Source organism: Tachypleus tridentatus, unplaced genomic scaffold, assembly GCF_004210375.1.
Source record: "Tachypleus tridentatus isolate NWPU-2018 unplaced genomic scaffold, ASM421037v1 Hic_cluster_2, whole genome shotgun sequence".
NCBI lineage: Eukaryota > Metazoa > Arthropoda > Merostomata > Xiphosura > Limulidae > Tachypleus > Tachypleus tridentatus.
In genome coordinates, this window is record NW_027467782.1 from 58,392,614 (window position 1) to 58,418,038 (window position 25,425).

The window sequence follows — 25,425 nt, forward strand, 5'->3', positions numbered from 1 at the left end:
CTTTTCTTCAGTTTTAATTGTTTAGTTATATAACTGTAATATCTCAGTATTGTTGAAATTTAGATTAAATATCTATATATCCAAAAATGTTAGAAAATTACACACACTTTCATAGGGTGTCTTACCTTTTTCACATAACTGTAGATAAAACACAGGTTTAATACCAGAAATATGGCAGAGGTATATAGATGGAATATTTGGTTTATCGTTTTTTGTTTGTTTTGAATTTCGCGCCAAGCTACACGAGAGCTATCTGCGCTAGCCATCTATAATCTAGCAGTGTGAGACTAGAGAAAAGGCAGCTAGTTATCACCACCCATTGCTAACTCTTGGACTACTCTTTTAGCAACGAATAGTGGGATTGACCGCACATTATAACGCCCCCACGGCTGAATGGGCGAGCATATTTGGTGCGACGGGGATTCGAACATGCGACCCTCAGATTACGAGTCAAGTGTCCTAACCACCTGGCCATGCCATTTTGACTCTTTTTAGGTGAAGGAGTAAGGTTGGTCATAATACTTATGAGCGAGATAAAGGTAGCATCAGAGAGACAAGGCAGAACCCAAAAAGCAGATGTCAAAATCAGAACATGACGATAGTTCTGCCTTGGCTGGAATCTAAAGATGCAACAACACCGGCATATCCCACAAGTACTGTCTTATAAGTACCGTGCGGTTTTTTTGTTTTATTATTGAAAACCTCTTGAAGAGGCCTTTAAATCATATATATTACATGCAAAACAAGTACAAAAATCAAATGCACGGTTATGCACAATTGAATGTACCGAATACTCTCTCTAATTACTCGTATCAAAGGACACACAATAATGTAACGTTGTAAACAAGGACAAACATGTTTAGAATAAAACTGAAAGAAACATTGACATTATTACGAATAACATATCTGTAATCATCAAAACTTGTTTTCTTTACTAACTGACCTTTATAAAATGACAACAGATTTAAATGTATATTTTTGGCTAAACAAAATTATCTTAACAGTCATAACACAATATTTAGCTAATGTAATCAAAAACATACGCTGTAGGTTGTCGTCTTTTCTTAATCTTTCTAGGATACCCTGTACAAGAATTCTCCATTCCTGATTCATTGGTACTGATTTTGAATGATAAAGGAAAGAGTATTGAAAACTAATGTTCATAAGGGTTGAACCTCTGGACACAGACAATATAAATGTCTCACTGTTTCAGTTTCTTTATCACAAAGTGTACATAAACTAGTATCATGTTTTTGCATATGAACAAGTTTATTGTTCGTGATTAAAGCATTGTGATAAAATAAATAATTCACATCAAAAAAGACAAAGCCTTTAAATGGGTGATAAGTATATTTATGTATTTTTTTTCCAGTTGATATCTATTAAAATATCTTCCCATGCAATAATTTCTTCAGTAGCGGGGATGGAGTTCTGGTGTACTATCTTAATCAGTCTTTTATCAGGAAGATCATTTAGTGGATAACATTTTCACCATCTGAATCACACATCTCAAAAATAAATTTTGTCGTACCTGTAATTGGGGGGAATCTCTCTTTCAACCAAGCCTTTCCATTGTTCTGGAATAGCATCATATAACTATTAGTAATACTGTCTGACTTGGACAGGTATCATACTTTCAGATACATCCTGACATAACTCGATAATAGTTTCTAAGGGAAGCCAACGAGGGACAAATTAGTAAGTGAAGTCCCTTAAGCGAATTAGTCCCGCGCTAATAAAATTTTAATAATAGAATGTGCTTAATTCCATAGTGGGAACAAAAACATTGAGAAATAGTGGTTGCGGAAAAACAATTTCTGTGTTATTTGAGTACCGTGCGCTAAACAATTGTACCACTGAGGATGTTATGGTACATGGAATAGAAGCCCTAGAACACTTCACTATTTCCAAAAAACCTTTGTCCATCAATCAAGTTAACACTAAAATTTCCCAACCCAGAAGGATACTTAACATTAAACGGTTGTGTATGTTAACCCTCATGTAGCTGCAAAGGAAAAACATCGGTTAAGATGACAAAAATATTTTAAAAGTGTTTGATTTTGAATTTCGTTCAAAGCGACACGAGGGTTATCCGCGCTAGCCATCCATAATTTAGTTGTATAAGTTTACGGATTTACAACGTTAAAAGCAGGGATTCGATTACCTTCGGTGGATTCAGATGAGAGTCCAGTGTGGCTTTGTTAAAGGAAACGCACACACACTAGAATATTGCAACTGACGGCCACATTATAACGACCCCACGGCTAAAAGGGCGAAGATGTTTCGTGTATACGGGAATCACAACCAAACAAAGGAGTGGCCATAGATAACAGCGACATTTGTAATAATATTCATATGTACACAAGACATCAAAGCTCCTGACACATATAGATTAAACTCAGGTTTAACACCAGAAGTATGGTAGAAATACATCGATGGCATATTTCGGAAACGATTTGGTTTGAGTCTTGCACAAAGATTCATGAGGGCTTTTTTGCTCTAGCCGTCTCTAATTTAGCAGCGTAGGACGAAAGACAAGGTAAATAGTCATGACAGTCAACACTAACTATTGTTCTAGTCTTTTAACAACGAATATTGGGATTGATTGTCCCTTGTAACACCTCCATGACTCAATGGACGAGCATGTTTGGGGTAATAGGAATTAATACCCGCGACTCTCGGATTACGAGTCGAGTGTCTCAACCACCTGGTCATGCCGGGCCAAAATATCAGATCGTGGATTTCAATTGAAATTCTTTGCCTACGTGACAACGAGGTAGAGAACAAAATGGTCATTCCCCAGGTGAGGCTCGAACTCACAACCCCGGCATATCCCACAAGTACTGTCTTATAAGTACCGTGCGCTAACCAATTGCGCCACTGGGGATATGATAGTATTTGCAATAGAAGCACTAGAACACTTCACTATTTCTTAAAACCTTTGTCCATCAGCCAAGTTAACACTAAAATTTCCCAACACAGAAGGATACTTAACATTAATCGGTTGTGTATATTAACCCTCATGTAGCTGCAAAGGAAAAACGTCAGTTAGATAACAAAAATATTTATGAATTAGGCGCAAAGCTGCACGAGGGATATCCGCGCCAGCCGTCCATAATTTAGTGGTTTAAGTCTACGGATTTACAATGTTAAAATCAGGGATTAGATAACCTTCGGTGGACTCAGTTTAGAGCTTAGTGTGGCTTTGCTAATGAAAACACACACACGAGAGGGAAAGCAGCAATTCGTCACCACTCACCGCCAACTCTTGGGCTACTCTTTACCCACAAATATTGCAAATGACCGCAACATTATAACAACCACACGGCTGAAAGGGCGAGGATGTTTGGTGTATACGGGGATCAATACATTTTCCAGCAAACATCACATTAGAAACAACCCACACAATACTTACATTTGTCTTACACAACAGTTATTTTAAAAAAACTTTGTACAAACCAAACCAAGGAGTGGCAATAGATAACAGTGCAGCAGTGACACTAAAATTCAAAACTCTTGACACATATACAGGCATGTGAAAAAGTCAGGACACCCTATGAAAGCCTGTATATTTTTGTAACATTTTTGGATATGTAGTTATTTAATCTCAATTTCAACAATACTGAGAGATTATAGGAATATATCTAAACAACTAAAACTGAAGAAAGGACTTTTCAAGATCTTCTGTAAATGTAATTCTACAAAAATGCATATTCTAACTGAGGAAAAAGTTAGGACAACCCCACATTTATATCCACTTAAAATGGCTCAACTCAAACACAGGTGTATCATACCAGGTGCACATGATTAGAAGATCGTTACTCAGCATTTTGAATGAGGCATGATTTATTTAAACCTCAGATATTTAGTTTGGTGTGCTCCTGACTGTTGAAGTGAAAGTGAGCACCATGGTGAGAGCAAAAGAGCTGTCTGAGGCCTTCAGAAAGAAAATTTATGAGTCTGGTAGCACTTTATGAGTCTGGTAAGGGTTTTAAAAAGATCCCAAAAGATATTGAAATCAACCATTCCACTGCCCGGAAAATAGTCAACAAGTGGAGGGCTTTCAAAACAACTGCCAACATGCCCAGGTCTGGTCGTCCAAGCAAGTTCACCCCGAGAGCAGACCGCAAGATGCTAAAAGAGGTTTTCAAACACCCTAACATGTCATCACGAGACCTACAGCACGCTCTGGTACTGCTGATGTGAAAGTGCATGCCTCTACAATCAGAAAGAGACTGCACAAGTTTAACTTGCATGGGTGGTGTACAAGGAGGAAACCTTTGTTCTCTAAGAGAAACATCAAGGACAGACTGAATTTGTCAGAGAGAATATAGACAAAGAACAGGTCTTCTGGAATAATGTTCTTCGGACAGATGAGTCCAAAATTGAATTATTTGGACACCGGAACAGAGGACGTGTTTGGCGTAAACAAAATACTGAATTCCAGGAAAAGATTCTCATACCAACTGTGAAGCATGGAGGTGGAAGTGTCATAGTTTGGGGCTGCTTTGCTGCAGCAGGACCTGGACAGCTCACAATTATAGAATCCACCACGAATTCCACTGTGTATCAGAGAGTGCTTGAGAATCATATGAGACCATCTATATGAAAATTAAAGCTGAAGCGGAACTGGACACTTTAACACGACAATGACCCAAAACATATCAGGAAATTCACCAAGGACTGGTTGAAAACTAAGAAATGGAGAGTCCTGGATAGCGGAGACAAAGCCCAGATCTTTATTGCATTGAGATGCTGTGGGGTGACTTGAAACGGGCCGTACATGCAAAAAACTCCTCAAACATCTCACAGCTGAAAGAATTCTGCATTGAGGAGTTGGTCAAACTTCCTTCAAACCGATGTCAGAGACTGGTAGATGGCTACAAAAATCGTCTCACTGCAGTTACTTTAGCCAAAGGGGATAACACTAATTATTAGGGGGTAGGATGGTCCTAACTTTTTCCTCAGTTAGAATATGCATTTTTGTAGAATTACATTTACAGAAGACCTTGAAAAGTCTTTTCTTCAGTTTTAATTGTTTAGTTATATAACTGTAATCTCTCAGTATTGTTGAAATTTAGATTAAATATCTATATATTCAAAAATGTTAGAAAAATACACAGACTTTCATAGGGTGTCCTACCTTTTTCACATAACTGTAGATAAAACACAGGTTTAAAACCAGAAATATGGCAGAGATATATAGATGGAATATTTGTTTTATCGGTTTGTTTTGAATTTCGCGCCAAGCTACACGAGAGCTATCTGCGCTAGCTATCTATAATCTAGCAGTGTGAGACTAGATGGAAGGTAAAAAGTTATCACCACCCTTTGCTAACTCTTGGGCTACTCTTTTACCAACGAATAGTGGGATTGAACGAACTTTATAATGCCCCCCACGGCTGAATGGGCGAGAATATTTGCTGCGACGGGTATTCGAACATGCGACCCTAAGATTACGAGTCCAGTGTCATAACCACCTGGTCATGCCGGGCCAAGATATCATATTATGGATTTCAATTGAAATTATTTGCCTACGTGACAACGAGGTAGAGAACAAAACGTTATTTCCCCAGGTGAGGCTCGAACTCACAACCCCGGCATATCCCACAAGTACTGTCTTATAAGTACCGTGCGCTAACCATTTGCGCCACTGGGGATATGATAATATTTGCAATAGAAACACTAGAACACTTAACTATTTCCTAAAAACCTTTATCTATTAGCCAAGTTAACACTAAAACTACCCAACCCAGAAGGATACTTAACATTCTTAGACGTAGCCATAAAAATCCAATACAGACAACTACCAAGCTTCATACATAACAAAGAATATAATAAGTAGATATTTCTTCATAATAAATTACACCACCCAGAACGAGTTAAAATGGAAACAATAATAGGATAATTAAAGATAATAAATCAGAATTATTCCACTCAGAATGCCATTCAAACAGCACAAAATGACTTTAATACATTACTACTGTGAAACTGATACACCGAATATTACAGTACCAACGTTCTGAAACCACAGAAAACAAGAACTCTGCAACAACAGCAACAAACATACGAAAATATCCGCAATGAACATTCCTTTCAATGACAACGTAATCACAACCGTAAAGCCATTAGACGGTCTCAACTGACAACCAACACAACATAAGAAACAGGTAAAACATGATACGCAAGAGAAAACGCCGTAGAACAAACGTGTCACGCGAAGAACTTGGTTTGTGAAATCTTTGTAATATATGTGGAGACGCATATGTAAGAGAAGCTGGAAGTACTTTAGACACACGTGTCTCACAACACATCAGTACGTTACAGACGTATGACCAACACAAAACCACTTCAACAGAAACAGTTCTTGTACAAACAGGGAACCACAAACACAGAAGACCCATTTTATGTTTCTATTTTAAAAAAAATACGAAGGATTTTAAAGAGAAAAATATGTAAACTATATTTATTAAACAAACTAGTCCGTAGATGAACAGAGACACTTGATGGCGTATGTAACTAAACCACCATTCTGAAACAATACACAACACCGAATGTTTTTTTGACATTAGCAACTAAACCTTTAAACAGATTTTATAATGTGTTATACTTCCGGCATTCTCCACTACAAGTAACTGATTAACTTGTACATCATTACAAGTCAGGATTTATGTTAATTAGTGAATTTGCTAACTGAAACTTGAACCTGGTTTTATTGTCTTAATTTTTTTTAATTTTAACAACCCCTCCCCCTTGAAAGTGAACTTTTATTTTGTGCCATTTCCTGGATCACACCTGTTAGGACTTGACTAAGTTTAATTCTACATCGTAGTGGGTGTAAGGTGTAATTAGTACTACATCGTCTATTTAACACCATATATGATGAATTATTATTTTCTTAACTTAAAGTGCTCATTGTTGAAAAGAACTGCACCCATCACAGGTTGCTTAGTGGTACAGTTACAACACAAAGTGTTCGTACACCTGCATCCCAAGTAGTTTTTTGTTCATAACTTATAAAGTACCACTTATAGGCTAATAAACGTATAGTGTATTATAAATATTATGCTAACACACATCTACATGAATTTTTATGTAAATTAAACCACAAATAAACTGTATATAAAGAAACAACCAAAAATTGGAGGAGCAGAAAGTGTTCGTACATTTCAGAACGTGGGAAAAAACTGATATTCCTGTGAATAATTTGTTTAGTTTGGCAAATAAACTACATTATACCATTCCAGAACTAGACACTTGGTTCATAATTATTGGAATTTAGCCAGCAATAAATGTACTTCCGGCAATATAGCGCCGTCTCCGTCATTATCTGCTTGGTCATCATGGCGAACAGGAAACAACTGTCCAGTGATTTAAAAAATCCGTATTGTTGGAAAACACAAGTTTCGTCTGTTTCTTTCCGGTATTGCTACACAACTTAATGTGCCGAAATCTAATTTCCAAGTTTAAGGTTACAGGATCAACTGCTAACCACCTTCGTTCAGGACGCCCTACCAAAATTCCAGAGAGAACCTAGAGGATGGTTCTCAGAAAAGTTAGTAGGAACCCTCGTTTAACTCGTAATGACATACAGAAACTGGTAAGGGAAACTGAGGTTGACGTATGATCAACACAAAACCACTTCAACAGAAACACAGAAAACCCATGTTAAGTTTCTACCTCACAAAATACGAATGATTTTGAAGAGAAAAAAATAGGGAAGCTAAATTTTTTAAAGAAACTAGTCCGTAGATAAACACTTGATGGCATATGTAACCAAACCACTATTCTAAAAACAATACAGAACACCGATACACTTGACACTATTACTTTCTGTTTAACACTTGCATACTGTTGAGTATCACACAGTCTTACAATTCGTTTATAACCCTTAAGTACACCAAATATCCTTTCAACTTATTACTGTTTCTTAGCAATTTGTATTTTCTGTTTATGTGTTTTTAACTAATGATAAAACATGTAATTCTTTTTATATTTATATCTTATAAAATAGTCATTTATGTAATATGTCAGAACAGCTGTATGATTAGTGTTATAACTATAATATTAGAGTGTTAATAATTTAACGAATATTATAATATTAAACGGTTGTGTATATTAACCCTAATGAAGCTGAAAAGGAAAAACGTCAGTTAGATAAAAAAATATTTTATACATGTTTGTTTGTTTGTTTTTGAATTTTCGCGCAGAGCTACACGAGGGCTATCCGCGCGAGCCGTCCATCATTTCGTAGTGTACGACTAAAGGGAAAGTCCTCCGCGAATACACCGGTAAGTTTACGGATTTACAGCGTTAAAATTATGGGTTCAATTCCTTTCGGTGGACTCAGTTTAGAGCTTAGTGTGGCTTTGCTAATGAAAACACACACACGAGAGGGAAAGCAGCAATTCGTCACCACTCACCGCCAACTCTTGGGCTACTCTTTACCCACAAATATTGCAAATGACCGTCACATTATAACAACCACACGGCTGGAAGGGCGAGGATGTTTGATGTATACGGGGATCAATACATTTTCCAGCAAACATCACATTAGAAACAACCCACACAATACTTACATTTGTCTTACACAACAGTTATTTTAAAAAACTTTGTACAAACCAAACAAAGGAGTGGCAATAGATAACAGTGCAGCAGTGACACTAAAATTCAAAACTCTTGACACATATACAGGCATGTGAAAAAGTCAGGACACCCTATGAAAGCCTGTGTATTTTTGTAACATTTTTGGATATGTAGCTATTTAATCTCAATTTCAACAATACTGAGAGATTATAGGAATATATCTAAACAACTAAAACTGAAGAAAAGACTTTTCAAGATCTTCTGTAAATGTAATTCTACAAAAATGCATATTTTAACTGAGGAAAAAGTTAGGACACCCCCACATTTATATCCACTTAAAATGGCTCAACTCAAACACAGGTGTATCATACCAGGTGCACATGATTAGAAGATCGTTACTCAGCATTTTGAATGAGGCTTGACCTATTTAAACCTCAGACATTTAGTTTGGTGTGCTCCTGACGTTGAAGTGAGAGTGAGCACCATGGTGAGAGCAAAAGAGCTGTCTGAGGCCTTCAGAAAGAAAATTGTAGCAGCTTATGAGTCTGGTAAGGGTTTTAAAAAGATCCCAAAAGATATTGAAATCAACCATTCCACTGCTCGGAAAATAGTCAACAAGTGGAGGGCTTTCAAGACAACTGCCAACATGCCCAGGTCTGGTCGTCCAAGCAAGTTCACCCCGAGAGCAGACCGCAAGATGCTAAAAGAGGTCTTCAAACACCCTAACATGTCATCACGGGATTTACAGCAGGCTCTGGCTACTGTTGATGTGAAAGTGCATGCCTCTAGAATCAGAAAGAGACTGCACATGTTTAACTTGCATGGGAGGTGTACAAGGAGGAAACCTTTGTTCTCTAAGAGAAAATTCAAGACCAGACTTAAGTTTGTCAGAGAGAATGTAGACAAAGACCAGGTCTTCTGGAATAATGTTCTTTGGACAGATGAGTCCAAAATTGAATTATTTGGACACCAGAACAGAAGACGTGTTTGGCTAAAACCAAATACTGCATTCCAGGAAAAGAATCTCATACCAACTGTGAAGCATGGAGGTGGAAGTGTCATGGTTTGGGGCTGCTTTTCAGCAGGATTTGGACAGCTCACAATCATAGAATCCACCACGAATTCCACTGTGTATCAGCGAGTGCTTGAGGATCATATGAGACCATCTATATGAAAATTAAAGCTGAAGCGGAACTGGACCCTGCAACACGACAATGACCCAAAACGTACCAGGAAATTCACCAAGGACTGGTTGAAAACTGAGAAATGGAGAGTCCTCAAATAGCTGAGTCAAAGTCCAGATCTTTATCGCATTGAGATGCTGTGGGGTGACTTGAAACGAGCCGTACATGCAAAAAACTCCTCAAACATCTCACAGCTGAAAGAATTCTGCATTGAGGAGTGGGGCAAACTTTCTTCAAACCGATGTCAGAGACTGGTAGATGGCTACAAAAATCGTCTCACTGCAGTTACTTTAGCCAAAGGGGATAACACTAATTATTAGGGGGGTAGGGTGGTCCTAACTTTTTCCTCAGTTAGAATATGCACTTTTGTAGAATTACATTTACAGAAGACCTTGAAAAGTTTTTTCTTCAGTTTTAATTGTTTAGTTATATAACTGTAATCTCTCAGTATTGTTAAAATTTAGATTAAATATCTTTATATCCAAAAATGTTAGAAAAATACTCAGACTTTTATAGGGTGTCCTACCTTTTTCACATAACTGTAAATAAAACACATGTTTAATACCAGAAATATATAGATCGAATATTTGGTTTATCGTTTTTTGTTTGTTTTGAATTTCGCGCCAAGCTACACGAGAGCTATCTGCGCTAGCCATCTATAATCTAGCAGTGTGAGACCAGAGAAAAGGCAGCTAGTTATCACCACCCATTGCTAACTCTTGGACTACTCTTTTACCAAAGAATAGTGGGATTGACCGGACATTATAACGCCCCCACGGCTTAATGGGCGAGCATATTTGGTGCGACGGGGATTCGAACATGCGACCCTCAGATTACGAGTCAAGTGTCCTAACCACCTGGTCATGCCATTTTGACTCTTTTTTAGGTGAAGGAGTAAGGTTGGTCATAATACTTATGAGCGAGATAAAGGTAGCATCAGAGAGACAAGCCAGAACCCAAAAAGCAGATGTCAAACTAAATATGAATATGAACGCGAGACGACCCGAATCAGAGCATGACGATAGTGCTGCCTTGGCTGGGATCTAAAGATGCAACAACACCGGCATATCCGACAAGTACTGTCTTATAAGTACCGTGCGCTTTTTTGTTTTATTATTCAAAACCTCTTGAAGAGGCCTCTTAATCATATATATTACATGCAAAACAAGTACAAAAATCAAATACACGATTATGCACAATTGAATGCAACGAATACTCTCTCTGATTACTCGTATTGAAGGACACACAATAATGTAACGTTGTGAACAAGGACAAACATGTTTAGAATAAAACTGAAAGAAACATCGACATTATTACGAATAACATACCTGGAATCATCAAAACTTGTTTTCTTTATTAACTGACCTTTATAAAATGACAACAGATTTAAATGTATATTTTTGGCTAAACAAAATTATCTTAACAGTCATAACACAATATTTAGCTAATGTAATCAAAAACATACGCTGTAGGTTGTCGTCTTTTCTTAATCTTTCTAGGATACCCTGTACAAGAATTCTCCATTCCTGATTCATTGGTACTGATTTTGAATGATAAAGGAAAGAGTATTGAAAACTAATGTTCATAAGGGTTGAACCTCTGGACACAGACAATATAAATGTCTCACTGTTTCAGTTTCTTTATCACAAAGTGTACATAAACTAGTATCATGTTTTTGCATATGAACAAGTTTATTGTTCGTGATTAAAGCATTGTGATAAAATAAATAATTCACATCAAAAAAGACAAAGCCTTTAAATGGGTGATAAGTATATTTATGTATTTTTTTTCCAGTTGATATCTATTAAAATATCTTCCCATGCAATAATTTCTTCAGTAGCGGGGATGGAGTTCTGGTGTACTATCTTAATCAGTCTTTTATCAGGAAGATCATTTAGTGGATAACATTTTCACCATCTGAATCACACATCTCAAAAATAAATTTTGTCGTACCTGTAATTGGGGGAATCTCTCTTTCAACCAAGCCTTTCCATTGTTCTGGAATAGCATCATATAACTATTAGTAATACTGTCTGACTTGGACAGGTATCATACTTTCAGATACATCCTGACATAACTCGATAATAGTTTTTAAGGGAAGCCAACGAGGGACAAATTAGAAAGTGAAGTCCCTTAAGCGAATTAGTCCCGCGCTAATAAAATTTTAATAATAGAATGTGCTTAATTCCATAGTGGGAACAAAAACATTGAGAAATAGTGGTTGCGGAAAAACAATTTTTGTGTTATTTGAGTACCGTGCGCTAAACAATTGTACCACTGGCGATGTTATGGTACATGGAATAGAAGCCTTAGAACACTTCACTATTTCCAAAAAACCTTTGTCCATCAATCAAGTTAACACTAAAATTTCCGAACCCAGAAGGATACTTAATATTAAACGGTTGTGTATGTTAACCCTCATGTAGCTGCAAAAGAAAAACATCGGTTAAGATGACAGAAATATTTTAAAAGTGTTTGATTTTGAATTTCGCTCAAAGCGACACGAGGGTTATCCGCGCTAGCCATCCATAATTTGGTTGTATAAGTTTACGGATTTACAACGTTAAAAGCAGGGATTCGATTACCTTCGGTGGATTCAGATGATAGTCCAGTGTGGCTTTGTTAAAGGAAACGCACACACACTAGAATATTGCAACTGACGGCCACATTATAACGACCCCACGGCTAAAAGGGCGAAGATGTTTCGTGTATACGGGGATCATAACCAAACAAAGGAGTGTCCATAGATAACAGTGACATTTGTAATAATATTTATATGTACACAAGACATCAAAGCTCTTGACACAAATAGATTAAACTCAGGTTTAACACCAGAAGTATGGTAGAGATACATCGATTGCATATTTCGGAAACGATTTGGTTTGAGTCTTGCGCAAAGATTCATGAGGGCTTTTTGCTCTAGCCGTCTCTAATTTAGCAGCGTAGGACGAGAGATGATGTAAATAGTCATCACCGTCAACACTAACTATTTTTGTAGTCTTTTAACAACGAATATTGGGATTGATTGTCCCTTGTAACACCTCCATGACTCAAATGGCGAACATTTTTGGGGTGATAGGAATTAATACCCGCGACTCTCGGATTACGAGTCGAGTGTCTTAACCACCTGGTCATGCCGGGCCAAAATATCAGACCGTGGATTTCAATTGAAATTATTTGCCTACGTGACAACGAGGTAGAGAACAAAATGGTCATTCCCCAGGTGAGGCTCGAACTCACAACCCCAGCATATCCCACAAGTACTGTCTTATAAGTACCGTGCGCTAACCATTTGCGCCACTGGGGATATGATAGTATTTGCAATAGAAACACTAGAACACTTAACTATTTCCTAAAACCTTTATCTATTAGCCAAGTTAACACTAAAACTACCCAACCCAGAAGGATACTTAACATTCTTAGACGTAGCCATAAAATCCAATACAGACAACTACCAAGCTTCATACATAACAAAGAATATAATAAGTAGATATTTCTTCATAATAAATTACACCACCCAGAACGAGTTAAAATGGAAACAATAATAGGATAATTAAAGATAATAAATCAGAATTATTCCACTCAGAATGCCATTCAAATAGCACAAAATGACTCTAATACATTACTACTGTGAAACTGATACACCGAATATTACAGTACCAACGTTTTGAAACCACAGAAAACAAGAACTCTGCAGCAACAGCAACAAACATACGAAAATATCCGCAATGAACATTCCTTTCAATGACAACGTAATCACAACCGTAAAGCCATTAGACGGTCTCAACTGACAACCAACACAACATAAGAAACAGGTAAAAAATGACACGCAAGAGAAAACGCCGTAGAACAAACGTGTCACGCGAAGAACTTGGTTTGTGAAATCTTTGTAATATATGTGGAGACGCATATGTAAGAGAAGCTGGAAGTACTTTAGACACACGTGTCTCACAACACATCAGTACGTTACAGACGTATGACTAACACAAAACCACTTCAACAGAAACACTTCTTGTACAAACAGGGAACCACAAAGACAGAAAACCCATTTTAAGTTTCTACCTTAAAAAATACGAAGGAGTTTAAAGAGAAAAAATATGTAAACTATATTTATTAAACAAACTAGTCCGTAGATGAACAGAGACACTTGATGGCGTATGTAATTAAACCACCATTCTGAAACAATACACAACACCGAATGATTTTTGACATTAGCAACTAAACCTTTAAACACATTTTATAATGTGTTATACTTCAGCACGTGGTAAGCAAGTTGTAGTCCGGCATTCTCCACTACAAGTAACTGATTAACTTGTACATCATTACAAGTCAGGATTTATGTTAATTAGTGAATTTGCTAACTGAAACTTGAACCTGGTTTTATTGTCTTAATTTTTTTTTAAATTTTAACAACCCCTCCACCTTGAAAGTGAACTTTTATTTTGTGCCATTTCCTGGATCACACCTGTTAGGACTTGACTAAGTTTAATTCTACATCGTAGTGGGTGTAAGGTGTAATTAGTACTACATCGTCTATTTAACACCATATATGATGAATTTTTATTTTCTTAACTTAAAGTGCTCATTGTTGAAAAGAACTGCACCCATCACAGGTTGCTTAGTGGTACAGTTACAACACAAAGTGTTCGTACACCTGCATCCCGAGTAGTTTTTTGTTCATAACTTATAAAGTACCACTTATAGGCTAATAGACGTATAATGTATTATAAATATTATACTAACACACGTCTACATGAATTTTTATGTAAATTAAACAACAAATAAACTGTATATAAACAAACAAACAAAAATTGGAGGAGCAGAAAGTGTTCGTACAGTTCAGAACGTGTGAAAAAACTGATATTCCTGTGAAAAATTTGTTTAGTTTGGCAAATAAACTACATTATACCATTCCATAACTAGACACTTGGTTCACAATTATTGGAATTTAGCCAGCAAAAAATGTACTTCCGGCAATTTAGCGCCGTCTCCGTCATTATCTGCTTGGTCATCATGGTGAACAGGAAACAACTGTCCAGTGATTTAAAAAATCCGAATTGTTGTAAAACACAAGTTTCGTCTGTTTCTTTCCGGTATTGCTACACAACTTAATGTGCCGAAATCTAATTTCGTCACATTATAACGCCTCCACGGGCAAAAGGGCGAGGATGTTTCGTGTATTCGGGGATCAACACATTTTTGCAGCAAACATCACATTGGAAACCACCTACACACTACTTGTATTTGTCTTACACAACAGTTGTTTTAAACACTTGGTACAAAAGAACAAAGGAGTGGCCATAGATAACAGTGCAGCAGTGACACTAGAAATCAAAACTCTTGACACATAAAACACGTTTAGTACCAGATGTATGGTAGAGATATATTTATGGCAAATTTCAAATAGTGTTTATTTTGATTTTCGCGCAAAGATTCACGAGGGCTTTCTGCTCTAGCCGTCTCTAATTTAGCAGCGTAAGACAAGAGAGAATATAACTAGCTATCACAGTCCACACAAACTATTGCGCTAGTCTTTTACCAACAAATATTGGGATTGATTGTACTTATAACACCTCCATGACTCAAAGGACGAGCATGTTTAAGGTGAAAGGAATTCATACCCGTGACTCTCGGATTACGAGTCGAGTGTCTTAACCACCTGCTCATGCCGGGCCAAAGTATCAGATCATGGATTTCAATTGAAATTCTTTGCCTACGTGACAACGAGATAGAGAACAAAACGAATATTCCCCAGGTGAGGCTCGAACTCACAACCCCGGCATATCCCACAAGTACTGTCTTATAAGTACCGTGCGCTAACCAATTGCGCTACTGGGAATATGATAGTATTTGTAATAGAAGCACTAGAACACTTCACTATTTCCTAAAAACCTTTATCTATTAGCCAAGTTAACACTAAACTACCCAACCCAGAAGGATATTTAACATTCTTAGACGTAGCCATAAACATCCAATACAGACAACTACCAAGCTTCATACATAACAAAGAATACAGGGGCGTGGATTTTTTACACTCGATGGGGAGATGATTTTACAACCACTTATATGGACTGTTTAATTTGCAAGTTGGTAATCTCTGATTACGAGAACCTGAAAGCTGTAAACATACAGTCAGAGTAATCTTGTTGCCTCGATACTTCAAGGTTTCCATGCAGGTTTGTGTAAGTGAGGTGTTGTGAACAGTTTTCAAAATGTTAACAGAATAAAGACAAATGTGTCACAAATTAACTGCCACATGAATTTATTCCTGCACACTGCACAGTATAAAAGATGACCATCATACTTGATAAGGTTACTAATAACTTTCATTGCATGAATTACGTTTTCAAATATTAATAAAATTAGTAATTACCCTTGATAAGTTTATATGTACCGAAAAACTGTTCATGTTGTCTGATAAAAATAATTAAAATGTCTTTGCAAACTCTTGAAAATTACACATCAATACAAAGTAACACATGGTTATTCATTTGTCCTGTAGTCTACATGTTATCAAACGTAGACCTCCTTTGTGATGATCTGTTTATGAATTCTTTCATAAGCTCTTCTATATTTATCTTGTAGACCTCATCATTGTGAGTGTGACAAACTGCCGCATGGTTGAGGCGGCACTAAGACATAGTTGACCTTAAACACGTTTCCTGCTTTTGTTGTTCCTTTGTACATGGACAACTGAAACTCGAGCCGTTGTGCAGAGATTTCTGGAAGGAAGTTTACAACCGAGTTGTCAATCTTGCCATATTTGATCATGTTCTCAAGTGCCAGGTATTGCATCAAGGCATTGTTGTCTGCATTGAATATAGTGGTCAGATGTTCTATGACTGTGTCCACAAATTCAAAATATTGGCTTCTGCAGTAATCTCCAGCTGTTGCAGAATGGTGTGCTGAGCCATCACCTGTGATCATTCTGGGGGGTCTGCGAATGCGTGGTAGTTCAATAGGCACCAGATCTAGGTAAGTTACCTTTTTCTCAGCTTCATGAAAAATCTTGTTGTAATTTTCCTCTGTTCGCAATACCCGCAATTGCTCAACTGTCATTACAGATGCTTCAATCATGCCAGATACTGTCGCTGATTTTTCTTGAAATACGCGGTTTAGTTCCTCTAATGCAGCTAATGGATGCTGAGCCATCAACAATCCTAAAACTGTCTTTCCTTTGTCAAATCTGTCTAGCAGACCTCGTGCTTTCACTGCTACATCTGATTTATCATTTGCTAATTCAGACAAAGAATCAACAATGTCACTGTAGTGATCATTAGCCCATGTAATTACAGATAGGCGGGACAACCAGCGTTTTGGACACAGTGGGCGGATGTATTTAACTGGACCATTGTGACTGTCTGACGATACAATATTTTCAAAGATTGTCTTGTATTTGCCTGACCTCTGAAGCAAGACACCAAGTTCATGTACCCACTGGATAGAATCTCGAACACATTCACAAGCTTCAACTGCATGTTGCATTATTATATTAGCCTTGTGTGCTCCGCAGTGAAAAAACAAAGCTGACGGTTGCTTCTCTTTTATTTTTGTCTGGCATCCACTGAATGTACTACTCATGTTAGTGAATCTATCATAAGTTTGTGCTCTTAATCCTGACAGTGGTAACTTGAGTCTAGTCAGTACATCAAGTATAGCTGAGGATATTGTTTCACCAGTTGTATTGGACAAACTGTACAAACCAAGAAATGTCTCAAGGACGTCAATGTTCTCATCTACGTATCGTACACATAATGCTTCCTTTTCGGCACCTGTAACATCCTGAGTGCCATCAACCATTAATGCAAATATTTTACTTTGCTACACTTCGTGTGTTATGTTCCTCAGTATTTGATGGCTGAACATCTCCATTATTACATTCTGAGCCTGGGGTGATGTGAAAGTGGTTTTGTTTGACAAGTAGGCCGTCAACTCAGGATCTTTCTCTTCCAGGAGCTTCATTAACTGCAGGAAGTTCCCTCCGTATCATTATGTCCACGTAATGCTAAACCTTGACGCAGTAAGAAACGTAAACTTCTGAATATTTTGGCGAGACTTCCTTTGTATTCTTCCTGCTGCTTCTTTTTTTCCATCATGTAGCTGGAGAGTCACTGGAGTTACATCAAGTGAACCTTCTGGAGATATAGCAAATCTGTGCTGAGAGGAGGATTGGTGTTCGTTAAATTTCTGTTTTGCCTTTTCCTAGTTGCAAAACCGGTGGATATGAAGGAACACTCCACTGGCCACTCCAATTTCACTGTAAAAAAGACCTCTATTTTCCTCCTTGGCACAATGAAAGCATATGACTTTTTGTGTCTGATTGTCGAAGTGCAACCATGGAAACTTATCAAACAACGTACCCTAGAAGTTGATATCTTGATATTTTGCTTTCTGTCGTGGTATTAGATGTGCGTATGGATGATATGAGCCCCGTTGTAAAATCGAAACTAAAATTAAAGAAGCGGAGGAGGGCGATGTAGGGCACGTCTGGATCCGAGCGGCCCAAACCTGTCGTTAACTGTACACTAAACATTCACTATGGTCAGCACCTTTGGCAGCTGAGGAGAGTAAGACGTTCGACAATAAAACCGGGAAAACATGCATAAGAACAAATAGCGCAGGCAAACCGCACAATATACACATAAGATTGATGCAGCTACAAATGGCCTGCCAGATCTAGATAACAGCAGTTTTCGCGTCGTAGTAATATTTTCGAAGTTCACGCTCTGTTCAATCTGTTGTGATGAAAATTTTACTTAATCGTACATTACGTACAAAACGTAGGTAGATTCTGTGATAGTGCTTGCAAGCCTTGCATGTATACTTAGGCCTACCGACTGATACTTACGAACTATCGCTTAGATAAAAAAGTTTAGAAGCACGCCTATTTTAAAGATGTACATTTTGGCTACTGAAAAAAGCCTACATCTAGGCCTAATTATGTAATTCGATTGGTAAGAACACGAGAATTACAAGAACAAACACACAATTTGTAGGCCAGTGATGCAATAAAACAGTTCAACAGACCAAACTGTACGGGGGGGATGATTGTATGCACCACACACCCCACCTAAAATGAAGGAGGGGAGTTATCCCCCCATTCTCCCAGGATCTACGCCCCTGAAAGAAATTAGTAAGCAGATATTTCTTCATAATAAATTACACCATCCACAACGAGTTAAAATGGAAACAATAATAGGAGAATTAAAGATAATAAATCAGAATTATTTCACTCAGAATGCCATTCAAACAGCTCAAAATGACTTTAATACATTACTACTGTGAAACTGATACACCGAATATTACAGTACCAACGTTTTGAAACCACAGAAAACAAGAACTCTGCAATAACAGCAACAAACATACGAAAATATCCGAAATGAATATTCCTTTCAGTAACAACGTAATCCCAACCGTAAAGCCATTAGACGGTCTCAACTGACAACCAACACAACATAAGAAACAGGTAAAGAATGATACGCCAGAGAAAATGCCGTAGAACAAACGTGTCACGCGAAGAACTTGGTTTGTCAAATCCTTGTAAAATATGTGGAGACGCATATTTGAGAGAAGCTGGAAGTACTTCAGACACACGTGTCTCACAACACATCAGTACGTTACAGACGTATGACCAACAGGAAACCACTTCAACAGAAACACTTCTTGTACAAACAGGGAACCACAAACACAGAAAACCCATTATATGTTTCTACCTTAAAAAAATACGAAGGATTTTAAAGAGAAAAAATATGTAAACTATATTTATTAAACAAACTAGTCCGTAGATGAACAGAGACACTTGATGGCGTATGTAACTAAACCTACATTCTGAAACAATACACAACACCGAATGTTTTTTGACATTAGCAACTACCCCTTTAAACACATTTTATAATGTGTTATACTTCAGCACGTGGTAAATTACATTTACAGAAGACCTTGAAAAGTCTTTTCTTCAGTTTTAATTGTTTAGTTATATAACTGTAATATCTCAATATTGTTGAAATTTAGATTAAATATCTATATATCCAAAAATGTTAGAAAATTACACAGACTTTCATAGGGTGTCCTACCTTTCTAACATAACTGTAGATAAAACACAGGTTTAATAACAGAAATATGGCAGAGATATATAGATGGAATATTTGGTTTATCGTTTTTTGTTTGTTTTGAATTTCGCGCCAAGCTACACGAGAGCTATCTGCGCTAGCCATCTATAATCTAGCAGTGTGAGACTAGAGAAAAGGCATCTAGTTATCACCCCCCATTGATAACTCTTGAACTACTCTTTTACCAACGGATAGTGGGATTGACCGCATATAATGCCCCCACGGCTGAATGGGCGAGCATATTTGGTGCGACGGGGATTCGAACATGCGACCCTCAGATTACGAGTCAAGTGTCCTAACCACCTGGCCATGCTATTTTGACTCTTTTTAGGTGAAGGAGTAAGGTTGGTCATAATACTTATGAGCGAGATAAAGGTAGCATCGGAGAGACAAGCCAGAACCCAAAAAAAGCAGATGTCAAAGTAAATATGAATATGAACGCGAGACGACCCGAATCAGAGCATGACGATAGTGCTGCCTTGGCTGGGATCTAAAGATGCAACAACACCGGCATATCCAACAAGTACTGTCTTATAAGTACCGTGCGCTTTTTTGTTTTATTATTCAAAACCTCTTGAAGAGGCCTCTTAATCATATATATTACATGCAAAACAAGTACAAAAATCAAATACACGGTTATGCACAATTGAATGCGCCGAATACTCTCTCTAATTACTCGTATCAAAGGACACACAATAATGTAACGTTGTAAACAAGGACAAACATGTTTAGAATAAAACTGAAAGAAACATCGACATTATTACGAATAACATACCTGGAATCATCAAAACTTGTTTTCTTTATTAACTGACCTTTATAAAATGACAACAGATTTAAATGTATATTTTGCTAAACAAAATTATCTTAACAGTCATAACACAATATTTAGCTAATGTAATAAAAAAACATACGATGTAGGTTGTCATCTTTTCTTAATCTTTCTAGGATACCCTGTACAAGAATTCTCCATTTCTGATTCAATGCTACTGATTTTGAATGATAAAGGAAAGAGTATTGAAAACTAATGTTCATAAGGGTTGAACCATTGGACACAGACAATATAAATGTCTCACTGTTTTAGTTTCTTTATCACAAAGTGTACATAAACTAGTATCATGTTTTTGCATATGAACAAGTTTATTGTTCGTGATTAAAGCACTGTGATAAAATAAATAATTCACATCAAAAAAGACAAAGCCTTTAAATGGGTGATAAGTATATTTTTGTATTTTTTTCCAGTTGATATCTATTAAAATATCTTCCCATGCAATAATTTCTTCAGTAGCGGGGATGGTGTTCAGGTGTATTATCTTAATTAGTCTTTTATCAGGAAGATCATTTAGTGGATAACATTTTCACCATCTGAATCACACATCTCAAAAATAAATTTTGTCGTACCTGTAATTGGGGTGAATCTCTCTTTCAACCAAGCCTTTGCATTGTTCTGGAATAGCATCATATAACTATTAGTAATACTGTTTGACTTAGACAGGTATCATACTTTCAGATACATCCTGACATAACTCGATAATAGTTTTTAAGGGAAGCCAACGAGGGACAAATTAGTAAGTGAAATCCCTTAAGCTAATTAGTCCCGCGCTAATAAAATTTTAATAATAGAATGTGCTTAATTCCATAGTGGAAACAAAAACATTGAGAAATAGTGGTTGCGGAAAAACAATTTCTGTGTTATTTGAGTACCGTGCGCTAAACAATTGCACCACTGGCGATGTTATGGTACATGGAATAGAAGCCCTAGAACACTTCACTATTTCCAAAAAACCTTTGTCCATCAGTCAAGTTAACACTAAAATTTCCGAACCCAGAAGGATACTTAACATTAAACGGTTGTGTATGTTAACCCTCATGTAGCTGCAAAGGAAAAACATCGGTTAAGATGACAAAAATATTTTAAAAGTGTTTGATTTTGAATTTCGCTCAAAGCGACACGAGGGTTATCCGCGCTAGCCATCCATAATTTAGTTGTATAAGTTTACGGATTTACAACGTTAAAGCAGGGATTCGATTACCTTCGGTGGATTCAGATGAGAGTCCAGTGTGGCTTTGTTAAAGGAAACGCACACACACTAGAATATTGCAACTGACGGCCACATTATAACGACCCCACGGCTAAAAGGGCGAAGATGTTTCGTGTATACGGGAATCACAACCAAACAAAGGAGTGGCCATAGATAACAGCGACATTTGTAATAATATTCATATGTACACAAGACATCAAAGCTCCTGACACATATAGATTAAACTCAGGTTTAACACCAGAAGTATGGTAGAAATACATCGATGGCATATTTCGGAAACGATTTGGTTTGAGTCTTGCACAAAGATTCATGAGGGCTTTTTGCTCTAGCCGTCTCTAATTTAGCAGCGTAGGACGAAAGACAAGGTAAATAGTCATGACAGTCAACAATAACTATTGTTCTAGTCTTTTAACAACGAATATTGGGATTGATTGTCCCTTGTAACACCTCCATGACTCAATGGACGAGCATGTTTGGGGTAATAGGAATTAATACCCGCGACTCTCGGATTACGAGTCGAGTGTCTCAACCACCTGGTCATGCCGGGCCAAAATATCAGATCGTGGATTTCAATTGAAATTCTTTGCCTACGTGACAACGAGATAGAGAACAAAACGAATATTCCCCAGGTGAGGCTCGAACTCACAACCCCGGCATATCCCACAAGTACTGTCTTATAAGTACCGTGCGCTAACCAATTGCGCCACTGGGGATATGATAGTATTTGCAATAGAAGCACTAGAACACTTCACTATTTCTTAAAAACCTTTGTCCATCAGCCAAGTTAACACTAAAATTTCCCAACACAGAAGGATACTTAACATTAATCGGTTGTGTATATTAACCCTCATGTAGCTGCAAAGGAAAAACGTCAGTTAGATAACAAAAAAATATTTATGAATTAGGCGCAAAGCTGCACGAGGGATATCCGCGCCAGCCGTCCATAATTTAGTGGTTTAAGTCTACGGATTTACAATGTTAAAATCAGGGATTAGATAACCTTCGGTGGACTCAGTTTAGAGCTTAGTGTGGCTTTGCTAATGAAAAACACACACGAGAGGAAAGCAGCAATTCGTCACCACTCACCGCCAACTCTTGGGCTACTCTTTACCCACAAATATTGCAAATGACCGCAACATTATAACGCCCCCACGGGCCAAAGGGCGAGGATGTTTCGTGTATTCGGGGATCAACACATTTTTGCAGCAAACATCACATTAGAAACCACCTACACACTACTTGTATTTGTCTTACACAACAGTTGTTTTAAACACTTGGTACAAAAAGAACAAAGGAGTGACCATAGATAACAGTGCAGCAGTGACACTAGAAATCAAAACTCTTGACACATAAAACACACGTTTAGTACCAGATGTATGGTAGAGATATATTTATGGCAAATTTCAAATAGTGTTTATTTTGATTTTCGCGCAAAGATTCACGAGGGCTTTCTGCTCTAGCCGTCTCTAATTTAGCAGCGTAAGACAAGAGAGAAGATAACTAGCTATCACAGTCCCCACAAACTATTGCGCTAGTCTTTTACCAACAAATATTGGGATTGATTGTACTTATAAGACCTCCATGACTCAAAGGACGAGCATGTTTAAGGTGAAAGGAATTCATACCCGTGATTCTCGGATTACGAGTCGAGTGTCTTAACCACCTGCTCATGCCGGGCCAAAGTATCAGATCATGGATTTCAATTGAAATTCTTTACCTACGTGACAACGAGATAGAGAACAAAACGAATATTCCCCAGGTGAGGCTCGAACTCACAACCCCGGCATATCCCACAAGTACTGTCTTATAAGTACCGTGCGCTAACCAATTGCGCCACTGGGGATAAGATATTATTTGCAATAGAAGCACTAGAACACTTCACTATTTCCTAAAAACCTTTATCTATTAGCCAAGTTAACACTAAAACTACCCAACCCAGAAGGATACTTAACATTCTTAGACGTAGCCATAAACATCCAATACAGACAATTACGAAACTTTATAGATAACAAAGAATACAGGGGCGTGGATTTTTTACACTCGATGGGGAGATGATTTTTTACAACCACTTATATGGACTGTTTAATTTGCAAGTTGGTAATCTCTGATTACGAGAACCTGAAAGCTGTAAACATACAGTCAGAGTAATCTTGTTGCCTCGATACTTCAAGGTTTCCATGCAGGTTTGTGTAAGTGAGGTGTTGTGAACAGTTTTCAAAATGTTAACAGAATAAAGACAAATGTGTCACAAATTAACTGCCACAAGAATTTATTCCTGCACACTGCACAGTATAAAAAGATGACCATCATACTTGATAAGGTTACTAATAACTTTCATTGCATGAATTACGTTTTCAAATATTAATAAAATTAGTAATTACCCTTGATAAGTTTATATCTATTGAAAACTGTTCATGTTGTTTTCTAAAATAATTAAAATGTCTTTGCGAACTTTTGAAAATTACACATCAATACAAAAGTAGCACATGGTTATTCATTTGTCCTGTAGTCTACATGTTCTCAAACGTAGACCTCCTTTGTGATGATCTGTTTATGAATTCTTTCATAAGCTCTTCTATATTTATCTTGTCAACCTCATCTTTGTGAGTGTGACAAACTGCCGCATGGTTGAGGCGGCACTGAGACATAGTTGACCTTAACCACGTTTTCAACCGTCTTAATGCAGAAAAGCTGCGTTCACATTCGCAGCTGGATACTGGACATACAAGCAAAATTTTCATGAGAAGAAAAACCTCCTTAAACATCTGCTGGCTTGTTTCATGCATTTTACAGTGAGCCTCCTTCGCACCTTTCAGAGATACTGCTTTTGTTGTTCCTTTGTACATGGACAACTGAAACTCGAGCCGTTGTGCAGAGATTTCTGGAAGGAAGTTTACAACCGAGTTGTCAATCTTGCCATATTTGATCATATTCTCAAGTGCCAGGTATTGCATCAAGGCATTGTTGTCTGCATTGAATCTAGTGGTCAGATGTTCTATGACTCTGTCCACAAATTCAAAATATTGGCTTCTGCAGTAATCTCCAGCTGTTGCAGAATGGTTTGCTGAGCCATCACCTGTAATCCTTCTGGGGGGTCTGCGAATGCGTGGTAGTTCAATAGGCACCAGATCTAGGTAAGTTACCTTTTTCTCAGCTTCATGAAATATCTTGTTGTAATTTTCCTCTGTTCGCAATACCCGCAATTGCTCAACTGTCATTACAGATGCTTCAATCATGCCAGATACTGTCGCTGATTGTTGCTTGGAATGCATGGTTTAGTTCCTCTAATGCAGCTAATGGATGCTGAGCCATCAACGATCCTAAAACTGTCTTTCCTTTGTCAAATCTGTCCAGCAGACCTCGTGCTTTCACTGCTACATCTGATTTATCATTTGCTAATTCAGACAAAGAATCAACAATGTCACTATAGTGATCATTAGCACATGTAATTACAGATAGGCGGGACAACCAGCGTTTTGGACACAGTGGGCGGATGTATTTAACTGG

General features: G+C 37.5%; 6 non-coding genes across 6 annotated transcripts; all 6 read right to left on the reverse strand.

The window, feature by feature from the left end:
- Window positions 1-2,795: 2,795 nt before the first annotated feature.
- Window positions 2,796-2,887, reverse strand: TRNAI-UAU (transfer RNA isoleucine (anticodon UAU)). The gene is given in 2 exon segments: window positions 2,796-2,831; window positions 2,850-2,887. It is a non-coding gene; the product is annotated as a tRNA-Ile (tRNA).
- A 2,681-nt stretch (window positions 2,888-5,568) lies between these two features.
- TRNAI-UAU (transfer RNA isoleucine (anticodon UAU)) lies at window positions 5,569-5,660 on the reverse strand. Its single transcript is given in 2 exon segments — window positions 5,569-5,604; window positions 5,623-5,660. It is a non-coding gene; the product is annotated as a tRNA-Ile (tRNA).
- Window positions 5,661-12,985: 7,325 nt separating this feature from the next.
- TRNAI-UAU (transfer RNA isoleucine (anticodon UAU)) lies at window positions 12,986-13,077 on the reverse strand. The gene is given in 2 exon segments: window positions 12,986-13,021; window positions 13,040-13,077. It is a non-coding gene; the product is annotated as a tRNA-Ile (tRNA).
- Window positions 13,078-15,517: 2,440 nt separating this feature from the next.
- Window positions 15,518-15,609, reverse strand: TRNAI-UAU (transfer RNA isoleucine (anticodon UAU)). Its single transcript is given in 2 exon segments — window positions 15,518-15,553; window positions 15,572-15,609. It is a non-coding gene; the product is annotated as a tRNA-Ile (tRNA).
- Window positions 15,610-22,539: 6,930 nt separating this feature from the next.
- Window positions 22,540-22,631, reverse strand: TRNAI-UAU (transfer RNA isoleucine (anticodon UAU)). The gene is given in 2 exon segments: window positions 22,540-22,575; window positions 22,594-22,631. It is a non-coding gene; the product is annotated as a tRNA-Ile (tRNA).
- A 1,038-nt stretch (window positions 22,632-23,669) lies between these two features.
- TRNAI-UAU (transfer RNA isoleucine (anticodon UAU)) lies at window positions 23,670-23,761 on the reverse strand. The gene is given in 2 exon segments: window positions 23,670-23,705; window positions 23,724-23,761. It is a non-coding gene; the product is annotated as a tRNA-Ile (tRNA).
- Between the last annotated feature and the right edge of the window lie 1,664 nt (window positions 23,762-25,425).